The sequence below is a fragment of the Homarus americanus genome, unplaced genomic scaffold (assembly GCF_018991925.1).
Source record: "Homarus americanus isolate GMGI-L3 unplaced genomic scaffold, GMGI_Hamer_2.0 scaffold3704, whole genome shotgun sequence".
In the NCBI taxonomy this organism is placed as follows: domain Eukaryota; kingdom Metazoa; phylum Arthropoda; class Malacostraca; order Decapoda; family Nephropidae; genus Homarus; species Homarus americanus.
Window position 1 is genome coordinate 1 of NW_024713819.1, and position 14352 is coordinate 14352.

The 14352-nt window shown below is 39.4% G+C and overlaps 1 long non-coding RNA gene across 4 annotated transcripts in view; it reads right to left on the bottom strand.

The window, feature by feature from the left end:
• Positions 1-1123: 1123 nt before the first annotated feature.
• The window catches only part of LOC121874820, a 30021-nt gene continuing 16792 nt past the window's right edge, over positions 1124-14352 (bottom strand). For 2 of the 4 annotated variants that reach the window (XR_006090498.1, XR_006090500.1), the window contains exons 7-10: positions 13260-13351; positions 10620-10748; positions 10047-10154; positions 1124-1390 (exon numbers count right to left, since the gene is read on the bottom strand). This is a non-coding gene — a long non-coding RNA (uncharacterized LOC121874820). Of the gene's footprint in view, positions 1391-2666; positions 2686-10046; positions 10155-10619; positions 10749-13259; positions 13352-14352 lie in introns of those variants that run through there. The other 2 variants (XR_006090497.1, XR_006090499.1) reach the window with 2 other exon arrangements.

Below are 14352 nucleotides of genomic sequence, written 5' to 3' on the forward strand. Positions count from 1 at the left end.
AAGCCGACACATTTAAAACTTTTGACGGCGGAAACTCAAATTTCGACGGGTTTGAATGGCCCGCCGACGTTCGGACGACGTGCACGATCGTGTAAACGGCGTTATTTCTCTTATGTACGAAAGATTCGTTATTATTTATTACTGAAAGTCTTTTGGATTGAATTAATGTTAGTGTGTGCAAAATGAGCAATACAATTCATTAATAATACGCTCAATATTAAAACGCGAGGAAATGAGACGGCACCCTTTTCGTCGATTACAAAAACGGTGACCGACTGGTTCTACGTATAAAACTGAAGAAAATAAGACCCCGGTTGTAGCTGTAGAAAAATTAATATGGTTCTTTTAAGTAATGTTAATACATGGAACAATAGAAGTAGCTAACGATAATGGTAAAGAAAAACAGAGATCGCGTATGCGAGTGCGCACGCGTGAAAACGTATCGTCATTACTTTACGTAAGAATGTGAAAGCAACACTTATTTACTGTTCATATATATTTTAATTAATGTTTCTGAATTTGTTTTTATTGAATTAATGTTTGTGTGTGCAAAATTAACAATACAATTTATTACTAATACGTGTAATATTAAAACGCGCGACGAGACGAGACGGCTGCCGGCATTGTTTTTGTTAAAGCTTACAAAACCGGTGACAGATTGGTTCTACATATAAAACTGAAGAAAATAAGACCCTGATTGTAGCTGTAGTAAAATTAATGTAAAAAAATTAATATGCTTGTTTGAAGTAATGTTATTTAATGTTAATAAATGGAACAATATAAGTAGCTAACCATCAATGGTAAAAAAAAAAGTGAAACTGAGCGTATGTAAGTGCGCACACGTGAAAACATGTCGTCGTTACTCTACTTAAGAATATGAAAGCAACACTTATTTACTGCTAGAATATATATTGAAGGGTTAAATGTTATGCTCTGTATAGACAAGCACAGAGAGAGAGCTGCCGGATGTAAACAAACCTTAATTTCCCCCGGCTTTGTCGTTGTTGTTTTTTTACGGGGATTAGCCCACCCGGGCATAGGTCACTGACCCACATTGGGGCCTGAGGGGCAAAAATTTAATACTCCTGTAATAATAATAATAATAATAATAATAATCAAGATTAAAAAAAAAAAAAAGCTGCCTATCTACCTATTGGACAAACTAAAATCGTTCCGGATCACAGAATGCCGGACTAGAGAGGTACAACCTGTACTCTAATACACTCGGCTCGTACGCCCAATGACACGACGTGAAGTGACGACGTCGGTATTACCTCCCAGCGGCGTTTCTCCGTTTGCCGTTAACGGCGTCGTGTGCGAGACCGGACGGGTCTGTACGGTCGAGTCTCGACTTGTCGTACCGAGGTGTGTTGTTGGTCCTTGAAGCTTCCTGGAAATGTGACCAATAGCTATATAATACACAACACTGTAAAACTATTATATTATAGGCAGGGATTATTTGACCGGTACTCGGCACAATAACCGCCGCTTATTTGACAGAGATCTAAAATAAAACTAAATCCTTTTGTCAACAGAAATTATACAATTAAATAATACCATAATGTAATGACTTGTTTAATGCCCCCAACCATCCCGACTACAATCCTATACGATCCCCGCAGGTCCCGGTCAAATGGCCGACGGTTATTTGGCCCAGAATCGTGGTCAAATAACATCTTCGTACACTTATAATAAAGGCACTTGTTTGTTTAGTACCACGTGGAGAAACTGATTACTCAAATAGGTTAGGTTAGGTTGAAATAATCTTGTTCCAATGGTTTTTGATGTATTTTCAACTTTTATGACCTTCGGAAAATAGCTGCACGGCCAAAACGATAGTTTTACCAGTTTTTATTTGGATTTTTTCTAATAAATAAATATGATCTTAATTTCCTTACACTAACAAAAACAATGAATCTTCCAAAGTGAGTTAGACTTTCAACATGAAGGGTTAAAAAAACAACATTGAAAACCCTACCTAACCTAATCTAAACTACCTAACTTCTTGCGATGGACCAACAAAAACCGAATCGGCATACCCGGTTTCGTACGCGTCCAATAGTGTTTACATTTCGTGGACGCGACCGACGTAGAACGAAACTGCGACGATCTCGACGGATTCTTATCGTGCTGCCGGGAGAGAGGCACAATTTTGCGGGATTTATTATTTAAATCTCTCTGCTGTGACCAATCAGAGGACAGTGCAAATTTATTATGATATTTACACAGGAGCAAAAACTTTTTTTCTAGATATATTTAAGCCTCCTTCGTGACCTAAACGTTGAAGACGAGAACCGACTCACAGACAAAACATTAAAACACAAAAACAAAACATTAAAGAAATAACTTTTTCTGTTATCATTAGTTAAATACAGCTACTCCTCGACTTACGACCTACTCGACATACGACGGAGCGGCCATTTTTTTGGTCCGGTAAACACAGCTGTGAGCGCTAGCTCCCAAATTTGGGATGTTTTCGAGCTTATTACATTAACTGAAGGATATATAGACTTACCTACTTGTGTATAAGGACCCGAGGATAAGATAAGTATCGTCAAGCAACTTTAGTGTTGGGAACTTACTGTTTACCTTACAAAAATAACTGCTCGGGGTCCCATCACTCCTGGCTGGGTGTTGTGGGATGTCAACATTGCCCCACGGAAAGTGAATTTTCGCTTAAGAACTCTACATGGAAGAGTAAAGAAAAGATAGTATTGGACGAAGTTCTTGAAGACCTTGAGTTGAGTAGTGATGAGTCTAATACGAGTGATGAAGCACAAGGGAAGTTCGAAAGTGAGAAAATACAGCTACAACAAGAGGTAGTGAATAAGAAAGAAAATTCTAAAACAATGAGGGAGACAAGCTGGCATGAGGACAGTGAAAGCAAAGAAGTGAGAGAGGAGAAGAGACAAAATCATCTAGGACAAAAAACGTGTGTGGGTGGTAATAATAATGGAAATAACAGAAAGGAGATAGTGGAGAATGGATCAAGAACAGAGCAAAGTATGGAATTTGAAGGAAGCAGACAAGAACACACACAAGGTGAAGTTGGTCGTGTCAGGAAGAGATTAATTTTTCCAGTCATGCCCGATGACCTTCCTTGAAAAATTAAAATGGGCAGTACAACTAGGACGGGAGCATCGCAGCTTTGAGCCTCTTTTGAAAGAAGGCACACACAAGCCTTATCTTACAGGCTGTGGAAATGTTGACAACTGTTGGGTACAAGGGATTACTGATGGTTTTGCCAGAGGAGAGCGACATACTACTTACAAAGGTTATAATCTTCAGGTACCCTGTAATACTAGACCCAGAATACTTATTGGATGACGAAAGATTTGTTTGGGTCAAGAGGCATTTAATAAGGGGCGAAGAGAGAAGCCAGGTTATTGCTCTAATGAGAGGAAAGGTTCCAGAGAAAGTGTTCATCACAGGAGCAGGGTATAGGAAGGTGGCACTATATGTGGGGGGACCAATAATGTGTCTCAAGTGTTGCAGATGGGGACATAAGGCCTGGAGCTGTCAACTGGACCCACGTTGTAGATTCTGTGGGAAGAGGCACGAATCTAGCAACTGTAAGGACAAGATCAAAGCAGGAGAGAAAGTGAAGCCTTGTTGTTGTAAGTGTGGTAAAACTCTCAATGCTAGTTCAATTGCATGCGAGATGAGGCCACGTATGAGAAGTGACCAACAAAGGAATTATTCAGAGAACACCGAGGAAGTACGCTGTGGTCTGACAGTGACAAGACAGCAGGAGAACACACAGACAGTGATTCCTGAGAATGCCTGGCATGAAGATTCAAGAAGGATAAGGACTGCGCTTGCGGCCGGAAGCGTTGTTGATGCCAGAAACAAAGAGAGTAATAAACAAGTAGCAAGTGAGAGTAGTGGTGCAGCCCTCCAGGTTAGTGATAAAACTGTGCAAGAAATTCTGGGAGAAGAGGTGCTTAAGATGTTTCAGCTTTTGCAAAAGTTAGGTCAGAAAATAGAAGTGATAGAGAAAAGACTTGATACAGTGATAAATAAAGAAAGGGAAAACAAAGCTGTGAATAATGTAGAATTAAAAGGGAAAGAGGAAAGTGAAGAGCTCAAGCCTTTGAAAAATTCAGTGCTTAAAATAAGTATTACAGGGAAGGAGAGGAAAATAAAGGATTGTGTAGCGCAGGGAGCAACAACTGAAAGTTTTAAAAAGGTGTTGGTAAAGTGTAAAGATGCTGATAAAGAAAAACTTTTGAGGAAATGGGAATCTGTGCAGGAGGATTGGGCCTTCTTAAAGAATCTGATTGGAAAGGATATAAAATGTGTAAATATTAATCCTGGATCTAGCTAGCCTTAAGACGTCTTTAAGGTGGCGAGATGAGAATCCCAGGGCGAGATTCCTTGGCAGACGCCACGGCCCACCGCCACAGTCAACTTTTCCTGGGCCAGGCGCTCCGAGCTAGCGAGCGAGCCTGTAAACAACTCTGGCCTACTGACTCCGTCATATGATCATGGTCTACCCACTGTTCTTGGTTATATGTATGGAGCCGTATTAATATCCATGCTTAGGGATGACTAGCAGAAATATAGTCATCCCAGGTTAAGTATTGAACCACTGAATGAGAGTTCAAGGTACCAGGTTGTTCCTTGCAAACTAACAGGAGGTATTGTATGTTACTATAATTGTGGAGTTAGTCCAATGTGTTATGTATTCATCTGTAGTACCCATGAAAGAATAACCTGAGAGTATGAGGTTCTAACCACGAATTGAGAAGGTAATTTGTTCCTTGTTAAAGTAAGACCTGCGGGTCCAGGGTTATTGACAGTGTGTAAGCATTGCTAAATCTTACTTGTCACAGAAATACTACAACAGTATCCAATAAAGTAATGAATATTTGGAGGTGTTTAATGAGGTAATAAGTTCTTGAAGTGTTTGATGACTTAATAAGTTAATTTCGGTTCTGTTTAGCCTGAGTGAATCTAAGATGCATCTTCTCCACTCACTGTATTAATAAATATTGAGTTAGTAATCTGAGTATCACCACTCTACTCCTTCTAAACATTGGTTCCCAGAAAATAATACTTACTCACGTGCCTATACATCTACCACACTACCCAAAACCCTTCCATGAGTTCTGTTATATAATGAAAAGTCTGGGTGGTGGCAGCTACCCCTTGTAAGTATAAAAAGTGTTATACAAAGAATCACATGGTTCCCCAGACTAACCCATGTATAAGAAAGACATAAAACAAAGTATACTTCAGAAAGGTAAGAACATTGAAACTGAAAATACAATCTATATGAAAGGAAATGAAAAGAAAGAACCTTGACTTGGAAAACATAAGTGGAGAAGCATAAGAGTTACTTATATAAGAACATATAAGAATATAAGGTATATAGAGGTAAAGAACATATAAGAATAAATATATATGTAAAGAATGGAAGGAGAATAAGTATATTAAACAGGGTACTCATTGGAGGAATGCTACATAGAACAAATAAGTATATGAGTAAATAGAATACTAACAGAAAACAGTAGCTGGATGGTAAATTATTGAAAAGAGAAAACGCGGCCCGTTACAGGGACAGGAAAGGCGACCTGCTTAAACTATCTAGTAAAGGTATAAGAGGGGTCTCAACATACATTAAGAATTCCATACCAGCAGAACTAGTTGGAAACCCGAGTAGAGTACAAGGAATAGAAAGTGTCTGTATAAAGTTATATTTGAAGGAAGGAGAACTGAACATAGCAAATTTGTATATTTCTGGATGCTGTTTTGACCTCAACTTCTTACCAGATTGCATGTTTTTGGACTCAACTTTGGCTGTAAGAGATTTTAATGCTCGACATCCAAGACTCGAAACAATGGGGAGAATTAATAGAAATGGTATAAAATTTTGGCAATTTTTACAAGATCACCCAGATTCTTACTTGTTAGGAAATAAGGAAGTGACTCATATTAAAGGAGGAAGGTTAGACTATGCTTGCATGATAAGCAGTCAGGGAGTCCAGGGAGAATGTGAGATAATAAGGGAGCTAGTCAGTGACCATTTTGTTGTGTATGTTCAATTACCATTAGGGAAGAGACAGGTGAGATATAGGAGGAAGAAATTGAAACTAAACAAGGATGACACAGAAGTGTTTACCCAAAATATAGAGAAATGGTACAGAAATTATACACCAGTCTGTATGGATAGCTTTTATAATGACTTAGTTGGGGAGATAGAAATATATTTGACTAAGTCAACACAGAAAAAAATAAATGATAAGAGACATGGGGCTAGGAAACACTGCTATACCAATGACAAAATGTTGAAGGGATGGACACAAATGTTAAGGGCAGCACATAAAGATTGGGTAAAGAATGGTAGAAGAGAAGAAGATAGGGAAATCTTCATGGATATAGCCAAAATATGTGGGCAGGCTAGGAAGGAGGCAAGGGAGAAATATTGGCAAGATTTTGCACAGCACATTGGGGAGAGTAAAAATCTCAAAGAAATATGGCAGGATATTAACAAAATTAGAGGAAAAAGGAGTAATTTTATTAGCCATCCTCATCCAGAGGAAGAAGCTAATAAACTGGTTGACAAATGGGCTAAAGCTGCTAGTGTTGCCTCCCTGCCTAACAGGACAATAGAAGCATTAGATGAGTGGCAAAATGAAAGAAAAAGATTTATTTCATCAGCTCTAAATATTTGTGATGTAACATGTGTAGATATTACTCAAGATGCTGTTAAAAAAGGAAAATCTACAGCACCAGGCGAAGATGGTGTGACATATGAAATTTTGAACTGCTTAGTTGGTATGGAAAATAGTCCATTATTAGATTTATTCAACATGAGCTATGCAGAGGGTAGATTACCAACAGAATGGAAGAAAGCGATAGTTATTCCTTTCCCTAAGGCAACTGGTGGATACAGGCCAGTGTCTTTAACATCTTGTTTTTCCAAGATGATGGAGAGAGTATTATTAAATAGGCTTGTATATATTGTGGGGGAAAATCTATCTTGTAATTTATTTGGTTTTTTGGAAGGGAAATGTACTTCAGACTGTGTTATAAAATGTTTATCAAATGATGCAGACAGATGTAGAGTTTTTGTGGATTTACAAGGAGCATTTGATAAAGCTCACAGTGAAGTAGTTATGAGTGAACTGGCTGCTCTAGGGGTATCAGGAAAGTTGTTACACTGGATAGGTGACTACTTGCATGGAAGGAGAATCTGTGTATGGTATCAGGGATGTTTGTCTGAGGAAAGAGCACTTGAACTAGGCACTCCCCAAGGGGGAGTATTGAGTCCAATGTTATTTAATGTGTTAATGAACAAGATAGCCTCACACAAATATCCCAAAGGAGTTGTAACCATCATTTATGCAGATGACATCTTATTTCAAGGAAACTCTGTAAAAAATTTGCAGATTGCATTAAATGATTTTAGTGTTCTTTCTCAAAAGATGGGCTTAGTTATGAATGAAGAAAAAACCAAGTGTGAATGTAAAGGAAGAGGAACTGAATCCGTTTTTCTAAATGGAAAAATTGTTGAGAAAGTGTCAAAGTATAAATATTTAGGAATGTATATTGGCTTTACTAGTGAAAGTAAAGAGGCAGAAATATATCATGTCCTCACTCAATGTAGAGCAAGATTACAGCCCTTGAAGGCTCTAGCATGTTGTGGTAAAGGTGCTGGGGTACCCATACTGAGAATGATGTGTATTTCTACCATCAGATCACTTATAGACTATGCAGCACCTGTCCTCTCTTGTATTGGTGAAGGAAGGCTACGGAAGCTTGAGATCATGCAAAATGAAGCAATGAGAATTATTTTAGGGTGTCAAAAGAATGCAATGATTGAGATAATGAAAATGGAACTAGGGTTACAGAGCATTTCACAGAGGGTCAATGAAATTAATACAGTTGCAGCAGTTCGATTAATGAGAGGGAACAGTGGGGGTAAATTTGTACAAGATATAAATGATGGTTTAAAAGATAAAAGGACCTTCTGCAGGCAAGGCAAGAGAGGATACATGAATGGATTAATAAATATTATTAAAAAATGTAATCTGGCAGACTGGTGTACAGCTGTTCAGAAGAGTTGTAAGAATCCACCCTGGGAAGAACGAGAAGTAGAGTTAGACATAGTGCCTCTCACAATGAAGAAATCATTACATGAACCAGGACAGTTATAAGGGCTTTATATGGGAATAAGATTAGTAATTTGCCTAAAATAAACACATTGCATGTTTTTTGTGACGGTTCAGTTATGTCAAGTGGCAGGGCAGGGTGCGGGATCCTTATAAGACAGCACACAGAACAAGGAAATGATGACATCAAAATTGGACTTTGGTTGAGAAGTTTTATTTCATCAACACAAGCTGAGTTATATGCAATGTTAGTAGGATTGGAAAATGTTGTAAAGAGGTATAAAGATGCATATTTTGTTGTTGATAGTAGGGCAGCTTTGGATTCTTTGAACAGTGGGAGTCCAGTCTTTGGACACATTATTGGTTCATGTAGAAAATTAGTAAATACAATACGGAAAAATGGCCATAATGTTCAATTTGTATGGGTCCCTTCACATGTGGGGATTGGTCTTAATGTTGTCAAATTATGTATTTTTGAATGCAGACATTAGTGATTGCGCTGTGTACCGACAACATTTTCATTTGTAATTCCCTTTAAAATGGCCGGCAAGCGTAAGATTGAGAGTTTCGTGGTGCCGAGAAGAAAATGAGACGCCCATCTATGTACAGTATTATTTTCCCATTTTCGACTTGCGACCCGGTCGCCGGTCCCTGACCCCGTCGTAAGTCGGGGACCGACTGTACCGTAATGTGCTGGGTATATACGGTATAGCTCTACTGTATATCATTATCTACAAGAGTTAAGTCGGACTCGCGAACGAGCCTCGGGAGCTCGACTCGTCTGTCGGTCGAAGAGCTCCTATACGGTATTGGCTTATAATCGACGAGTACGGTCACCCCAAAATAATATCTTTAGCCACGGGGTCGACGTGCTTCGAGGCTATTCGACCAATGTTACACGACCCGTTTCAGAACTGTTGCTAACTCTACGTCTACACCTCTGAGCACGAATGAGCATACGTATGTTTTTGAGAGATGCGAATCCTCCGAGGCTTCCGATCGCACGTCAAGCGAATTGAGATTGCGTGTCGTAAATGGACGCCGACGCCGTGCCGGTCATTAATGGGATCTCACGTCAAACGAACCGAGGAATTATCGGAAAGACGCAACGGGGCGAGCGAACCCGCGGTATCGCGATGGATCAGCCGCCACGAAAAGACCGGCGACGCGCCGATTTAAATTCTTATTGTGACGTTAAACCGACACTATTTACGAATCAATAATATTTGGCAGATCCCAATTAGACCAATATACTGTATATTGCTGTAGCTGTTCACTCTAATATCAACTACTATTTCCTTGGTCACCTCTCATAAATCATACGTGTCGTCGACGACTATATTCTGCAGCTCGGTACGAATGAAACCGTCACTACGACACGGTGAAATGTTCGCCTCGAGGTCCGTCTCGGTTGTGATCCGAAACTCTTCCATTTAAAGTATATTTCCATGTTATTGTAATCCTCAGTCAGGGGCTTCTTTACATATGCCTTGCTTCTACCCAGCACGATACATACATTAATATAGCTTAATGGATTTCTTGTTATAGTAAAGCATATACTGTACGGTTGTATGTCACGCGAGGATGACTCCCTCTCTCGCTACCCGCCGTCTATGGCTGTTGCTCATATAGTGACCGGATGTACCTGTACCAATTTATGCTGATGCACTGGAGATCACATCAAAGTCTTTCACCCAGCGTTTCAAATTTTACCGCTAGAAAATCTATCAATACTTTTTGGAGACTACATAATTGGGGGGGAACCTTTTTCATTGAAGAAAAGTATCTTGGCTTTTATAATGTGAGTCTATAGGAATATTGATTCGATTTACCATAGGTTTTTATAAGACACAGTACTCTTTCAAACTGGGGAATGCCTGTACAACTTTCCTAACATTCAAAGTACCACAACAATATTAAATACAATACCACAGACTACTTGAGGTCCAGTTAGCTTCAGGTCCACTTCACTGCAGGTCCAGCCAACTTCATTCTAGTTCACATCAGGTCCACTTTAGGCAGTGATGGAGAAAGTACCTGAAAATATTACTTAAGATAAAGTACTGCACTGTTGATATGCAAACATTTAAACTATGTACTAAGTACTGTAGTCTTCTTCAAAACTATGCAAATAAAAGTTTCATAAACTGAATTGAAACATACAGGCAGAAAAAGTAGTACAGCATTTGTAAAGAATCATAATTAATAAACAATGACATTATGTTTTGAAAACGAAGCTAAAAGTTATTAATATACTGCACTGTACTTTAAAGAATAACGAAATAAACACACATTCAAAATTTGGTTTGGGATGAAAAACGTGAATCTGGGCCACAATTTTGAGAGGTCCCGTACCACCGACACCAATGGGAAGTGACTTTAGACACAATCATTTACATAAATGTCCACTTTTATAGGATTACTGTACAAGTGCACTTAAATACAAGTCCTCTAATACGCTCGGCTCGTACGCCCGACGCGAAGTGACGACGTCGGTCTTACCTCCCGCGGGTCGGCGGCGGCGGCGTTTCTCCGTTTGCCGTTAACGGCGTCGTGTGCGAGACCGGACGGGTCTGTACGGTCGAGTCTCCACTTGTCGTACCGAGATGTGTTGTTGGTCCTTAAAGCTTCCTGGAAATGTAACAGATACCTATATAATACACAACACTGTAAAACTATTATATTATAGGCAGGGATTATTTGACCAGTACTCGGCACAATAACCGCCGGTTATTTGACAAAGATCTAAAATAAAACTAAATCCTTTTGTCAACAGAAATTATACAATTAAATAATACCATAATGGAATGACTTGTTTAATGCCCCCAACCATCCCGACTACAATCCCACACGATCCCCGCAGGTCCCGGTCAAATAGCCGACGGTCATTTGGCCCAGAATCCGGGTCAAATAACAACTTTGTATTAAAAATAAACATTACTCAATAGTTTAACACCACATGGAGAAACCGATTACTCAAATAGGTTACGTAAAGTTGAAATTATCTTTTTCCAACGGTTTTTATGGATATTTTGAACGATTATGACTTTTGGAAAATAGATGCACGGCCAAAACGATAATTTTACCAGTATTTATTTGGATTTTTTCTAATAAATTTATATGATCTTAATTTCCTTACACTAACAAAAACAATGAATCTTCCAAAAAAAGTTACTTTCAACATGAAGGGTTAAAAAAAAACATTGAAAACCCTACCTAACCTAATCTAATCTAAACTACCTAACTTCTTGCGATGGACGAGCAAAAATTTAATCGGCATACCCGGTTTCGTACAGTCCAATAGCGTCTACATTTCGTGGACGTGACCGACATAGAACGAAACTGCGACGTTATTGACGGATTCTTTTCGTGCTTCCGGGAGAAACGCACAATTTTGCGGGATTTATTATTTAAATCTCTCTCGCTCGAATTTCACATAATCTGCTGTGACCAAACAGAGGACAGTGCAAATCTATTGTGATATTTACGCAGGAGCTTAAACTTTTTTTTCTAGATATATTTAAGCCTCCTTCGTGACCTAAACGTTGAAGACGAGAACCGACTCACAGACAAAACATTAAAACACAAAAACAAAACATTAAAGAAATAACTTTTTCTGTTATCACTAGTTAAATACAGCTACTCCTCGACTTACGACCTACTCGACGTACGACCGCCTCGGTCGTACCAAAATTTTGTCAAATTACCTATTTTCGAGTCCTGACGTGAGTGATTGCACTGTGTACCGACAAAATTTTTGTTTGTAATTCCCTTTAAAATGGCTGGCAAGCGTAAGAGTGAGAGTTCTCGTGGTGCCGAGAAGAAGAATTGACACCCGTTTTAGATTTTCTATGTACGGTATTATTTTCGACTTGCGACCCGGTCCCTAACCCCGTCGTCAGTCGGGGACCGACTGTACCGTAATGTGCTGGGTATATACGGTATAGCTCTACTGTATATCATTATCTACAAGAGTTAAGTCGGACTCGCGAACGAGCCTCGGGAACTCGACTCGTCCGTCTGTCGAGAAGCTCCTGTATTGGCTTATAATCGACGTGTACGGTCACCCAAAAATAATATCTTTAGCCACGGGGTCGACGTGATTCGACCAATGTTACACGACCCGTTTCAGAACTGTTGCTAACTCTACGTCTACACCTCTGAGCATACGTATGTTTTTGAGAGATGCGAATCCTCCGAGGCTTCCGATCGCACGTCAAGCGAATTGAGATTGCGTGTCGTAAATGGACGCCGACGCCGTGCCGGTCATTAATGGGATCTTACGTCAAACGAACCGAGGAATTATCGGAAAGACGCAACGGGGCGAGCGAACCCGCTGTATCGCGATGGGTCAGCCGCCACGAAACGACCGGCGACGCCCCAATTTAAATTCTTATTGTGACGTTAAACCGACACTATTTACGAATCAATAATATTTGGCAGATCCCAATTAGACCGATATACTGTATATTGCTGTAGCTGTTCACTCTAATATCAACTACTATTTCCTTGGTCACCTCTCATAAATCATACGTGTCGTCGACGACTATATTCTGCAACTCGGTACGAATGAAACCGTCACTACGACACGGTGAAATGTTCGCCTCGAGGTCCGTCTCGGTTGTGATCCGAAACTCTTCCATTTAAAGTATATTTCCATGTTATTGTAATCCTCAGTCAGGGGCTTCTTTACATATGCCTTGCTTCTACCCAGCACGATACATACATTAATATAGCTTAATGGAGTTCTTGTTATAGTAAAGCATATACTGTACGGTTGTATGTCACGCGAGGATGACTCCCTCTCTCGCTACCCGCCGTCTATGGCTGTTGCTCATATAGTGACCGGATGTACCTGTACCAATTTATGCTGATGCACTGGAGATCAAATCAAAGTCTTTCACCCAGCGTTTCAAATTTTACCGCTAGAAAATCTATCAATACTTTTTGGAGACTACATAATTGGGGGGGGGGAGCTTTTTTCATTGAAGAAAAGTATCTTGGCTTTTATAATGCGAGTCTATAGGAATATTGATTCGATTTACCATAGGTTTTTATAAGACACAGTACTCTTACAAACTGGGGAATGCCTGTAGAACTTTCCTAACATTCAAAGTACCACAACAATATTAAATACAATACCACAGACTACTTGAGGTCCAGTAAATTTCATGTCCAGCCAACTTCATTCTAGTTCACATCAGGTCCACTGTAGGCAGTGTTGGAGAAAGTGCCTGAAAATATTACTTAAGATAAAGTACTGCACTGTTGATATGTAAAAATTTAAACTATGTCCTGTAGTCTTCTTCAAAACTATGCAAATAAAAGTTTACTCAACTCAACTGATTCATATAAGTAGAAAAAAGTATTTAGAGTACCACAGCATATATAGAGTATCATAATTAATAAACAATGACATTATGTTTTGAAAACGAAACTTAAAGTTATTAATATACTGTACTGTACTTTAAAGAAACACGAAATAAACACACATTCAAAATTGGGTATGGGATGGAAAACGTGAATCTGGGCCATATTTTGGAAGTGTCGCGTACCGCCGACGCCAATGGGACGCGACTTTACGCACAAACATTTACATAAATGCCCACTTTTATAGGATTACTGTACAAGTGTACTGAAATACAAGTACAGGTTGTACCTCTCCGGTCCGGCAACCACGGGACCCGACCGGTGTCGGACGCCGGAAATTTCCCGACCGTGGAAATTCGCCCTCTTCCTGGACAGATAGTGACTTCTGTTTACACTTGGAAGCACTAGCACCACTTTCTCTGCTTCGTGGTCTCTTTGAAGACATATTGAAGGGTTAAATGTCGTACAGTACCTTCTCAAATTTCGCGAGTTTTTAATTCGACGTTTTCTATTTGAACGCACAAAAAAAACCGACACATTTAAAACTTTTGACGGCGGAAACTCAAATTTCGACGGGTTTGAATGGCCCGCCGACGTTAGGACGACGTGCAAGATCGTGAAAACGGCGTTATTTCTCTTATGTACGAAAGATTCATTATTATTTATTACTGAAAGTCTTTTGGATTGAATTAATGTTAGTGTGTGCAAAATGAGCAATACAATTCATTAATAATACGCTCAATATTAAAACGCGAGGAAATGAGACGGCACCGTTTTCGTCGATTACAAAACCGGTGACTGACTGGTTCTACGTATAAAACTGAAGAAAATAAGACCCTGGTTGTAGCTGTAGAAAAATTAATAT